General features: G+C 41.4%; 1 pseudogene; it reads right to left on the reverse strand.

Moving 5' to 3' along the window:
- Positions 1-217: 217 nt before the first annotated feature.
- On the reverse strand, positions 218-2,571 carry LOC134586315 (endogenous retrovirus group 3 member 1 Env polyprotein-like; annotated as a pseudogene).
- Between the last annotated feature and the right edge of the window lie 1,603 nt (positions 2,572-4,174).

Raw genomic sequence — 4,174 nt, forward strand, 5'->3', positions numbered from 1 at the left:
ATGCCACATGGAGATTTTAGGTCTACTAAATGTTGGGCCTAGCTGAAATACCCTCACATTCCCCCCCTTTGATGCTTCTGATACGGAGTACTCCAGATGCATCACTTACCATACTTTGCCAATACCACTCAGGTAATTACAAAACAGGAGAGACCATGTGAGCATTCTAGCTGAATCTTATGAATTCTCAGAACTCATCGACCTGGTTACAAATTTTTTATCTTTGGGCTAGATGTTCATATCTCCAGATGCCATTTTTTATGAGCTGCTGTCTTCTTATAGTGCTCTCAATAACACTACGTATGGACCGAATTATTAATGGAATCAAGCAGGGTAGTAAGAGGCATAAGATAATAATAAATACTACGCCTCATACCAGTGCCTTTATCCCTCCAAACTGTTCATACCAGCTTCCAAACCAACTACCTGGATTATACCTGTTCCAGATCTGAGTAGGTACGTGCTTTAATTTAGCCATGTGGCTGGTACGGTCAACCACAGCTTGCCCTTAATCATCTATATGCAGACAGCAATTACTAAGATTACATTTTCCGCACACACCTCCTTCTACCGCTAATAAATAGTCAAGAGCCAGCCTATTTTGGTAAATGGCTGTAGTTCAGCTGTCTCATTGGTTATAATCTCAACCACCGCCTGTAATCTTATGATGCGGTTGAGCATGTATATGGGGGTTCGGTAACCATAAGTACCATCTTCAGCCCAGGTAGCAGGTCCATAGTAATTAGTAATTCGCTGGGGTGGCCATTCATCATCTTCCCAATTACCTATATTTAATGGTTCTCGCTTCTCCCTATGATTTACATCATAGACCTTAACTTCCCAGGTCTCTCCTGTTTGGATTGGTAACAAGAAGAAGGATGGTTTGAGCATACCTAGCACACATGCCCCCGCCCAATCTTGTGGTAATTCTGAATATGCCTTCTTACCACAAATCCAGTATACATTTTCAGGGCTCTCCAGTTAGATGTAGCTGATAGATCAAACCATATCTCTCTTAAATTGGTGTAATTATCAAAAGGATTGGTAGGCTCTGAGACATTTGAAGCCGGCCACCAGGTAGTATTATGGCTACTAGCATTATATGCTTTCTGCCCTAGACAAGTCAACTCGCCTACAGGTGTGTTATACATTGGGCCTCCCCTAGCTAAGCATACATGACCTATTATGGAGGTTTTTAATTGCCATTCCGTTTTTTCCCGTATGGTTGCTTAATTACTGGAGTGGGAAGGCATCGTTGCTCATTTGTCTCAGAACCAGGGCACCATATTTCTCTCGCTTCCCATGGCCATTGGTCTCCCATATTTGTACCTCCACATACAAAGCAGCTAGTTATATTAAGACTACTTGCAATACTCTCAGCCAGATCGATGAACAGGTTTTTAACAGTGTGGGGAACTTTATCTTCAAAACTCATCTCTTCATAAAAGGAATGGAAAACCTGATGAGATGGCTCCTGGGTCTGTCCCTGTACCATATATCTGGAAACCGAAAAGATTCCCAAACTTATCCACTACCAGAAATCGGTTTGCATGCATCAAATAGTAGGATGCCTAGGGAAGAAGTGGTACTTAACAAAGTTGTATTTATCACTGCCCCCTGAGAGTGGGCATTTCGAAGAACCAGCCAGATTGTACAGGGTTGGAATTGGGGATCAAAACACTTGGGTTCACCTTAAACTGGCTGACACACACTATAATCAGTGTCTAAGTATCTACATTTAGACACAGGTCCTTTACATTCATAATGCGAGTGCCAAATAAGAGTTTTGGATATCTGGTTACCTGTTTTTGTAGTCTTAATACAACTATCACAGCCTTGTATGTCATCTCCTTTGCATTCTGTATATATATATATATATATATATATATATATATATAATAAAAACACACAAAGAGATACATTATGATGGAGTCTTCATCCACATTTTCAACTGTGCGACGGCACCTCAGCTTCCCGCTTGTGAGGGCTGCAGGGAATGTTGTTCGTCTTATCCTCTCTTCCCTTCACAGAGGTCTCTTTGAGACACTCTGGCTATGAAACGTTGGTAGGTGGTCAGGCTTTATTATGGCCATCAAAACAACTATTTGCTGCTCTCTGTTATCTTTCTCAACCACGTTTTTTGAAAATCGTCTCGTACTTCCTTATATCACTTTAATCAAACTTCAGGGACTGGGTAGTTCGCTTGAACCAGATATTACAAGGATTCTCAGGATCTGGGGAAGCTTGCCAAGAATCTGCCGCTGGTTTAACCCTAGAGAGATGAATCCAGTGAGTCACTTCCGCCACCTTTATAGTTCACAAACTATTACAAGTATCTCTGTCTGTTTTTCTTGACCTTCTGTGGTATATGGTACTGACGAAGGCTAACAGGATAAGCACCAAGCTTTAATTCAACAAGTATAGGTGGAATATTACGGGCAAGTCCTGGAGGATTATTTTCTGCCCATACTCCTGGAATATCAAATTATGTCCATCACTCTTTGGGTTTGGGGTTATCATTGCAGAATACAGATGCTTTTCTTCTTCTTTAGGCACTAGTACAGCTAACATGCCTAGTGATTTATTAAACTGCAGGGACGTTGATCCATTGCGTAGAAATGTTATCTGAGCTTGAAGCTTTGACAATAGATCTCGTCCTAGGAGTTGAATTGGACACTCAGGCATATATAGGAACTGATGCTGAACAAGATGGCCCCCTAGTGTGCAAGTACGATTCCTGAGAACCAGTCTAATAGCTTCTTTCCCAGTAGCTCCTATTACAGTAACAGTCTTTCCAGAGGGAGGGGCTACTAATTTTGTCACAACAGAGTGTTCAGCACCCATATCAATCATGAAGGGACTTTTCTTTTCCCCCTATTGTTACTTCGACCATAGGCTCCGCTCGGCCAAGGGGGATGGAGCCCGGTCTGTATCAATAGTCCTCCAAAACTGTATCATCCAGACCCACAAAGTCCCTATTGTCCCTATCCCTTGGTCTCTGAGTAGGTGGATAGTATGTACCTTCCTGGACATCTCCTCTGTTACTACTGTCGCTCCCTCTAAGACTTCCTCTTGTCTAAAACTTGCTTTATATTAGCTCTGTGGGTAGTCACTTTTCCAATGTCCTTCCTCTCTGCAATATGCACATTGATTTCCATCTGTGGTCTGTCATTCCTTATCTCACCTTCCCCTTCTATCTTTCTATCTTTCCTCCATGTCTACCCACTCCTATACACTTTCCTTTTCATTCTGCGTTCCTCCTCACGCTTCCCTATTCATATAAACCCTTTGTTTGTGACTTTCATTAGCTGTGTAATGGACATCCCTGCAAATCCCTCTAACGTTTGTAATTTCCTTTTAATGTCACTCTGGGCCTGGCTGACGAATGCTGAATTAATCATACGAGAATTCAGGGTCTTCGGGATAAAAAAGGGTATAACGTCTGTATGATTCAAGCAGTCTCTCATAACAGGCACTGGGAAATTCATCAGTTTTTTGTAATACTTCAGCTGTTCTTGACATATTTATAGCCTTTTTGCCACCTGCTTTCATGCGTTGGTAAGCTTTAAAATTAACCATATCAGCACCATTTGTGTTCCAATTAGAATCCATATTGGGGAAATGGGCAGTAGCCCAAGCCGCTGGATTTGCTTGGTTTTGGGTACGGGCAGTTTCCTCAAGAACTTTTAGGGCCAATTGATTCTCAGTTTGTAATTTAGTAAGGAGGAAATATCTTGGAAAAGCGTTTTATACCATTGAACATTTCTTCCAGTTGTATTTTAGACTCAGTTACTGTTACTGAAGGCACACAGGACTCCATAGTTATAATGCTATTTCAGTGGTTATGGTACAATGTCATTGCTGACTATTATCTGGTCTAATGGACTCAGTTACTGTTACTAAAAATTCTCCACACAATTTTGACTGTTAATAATAAAATTAAACAATAATAAAATACGCTAAAATACATTCCTACCAAAAAGGGAGTCAGTTCAGGATACAAAGAACCAGTGGGGGTAGACACAGGAATAGGTGTAAAAACCAAAGAAAAGAAAATGTTACTTGCGCTTTCTCCTTAATCCCTATGTATATTTAGACAAATGGAGGTCATTTAGTTGCTCCAATGGCCATTGGAGGGATGCCCGCCTGCCAACGTCAAGGCAGACCCCCCTAA

This window comes from Pelobates fuscus, chromosome 2 (assembly GCF_036172605.1).
Source record: "Pelobates fuscus isolate aPelFus1 chromosome 2, aPelFus1.pri, whole genome shotgun sequence".
NCBI classification, from domain to species: domain Eukaryota; kingdom Metazoa; phylum Chordata; class Amphibia; order Anura; family Pelobatidae; genus Pelobates; species Pelobates fuscus.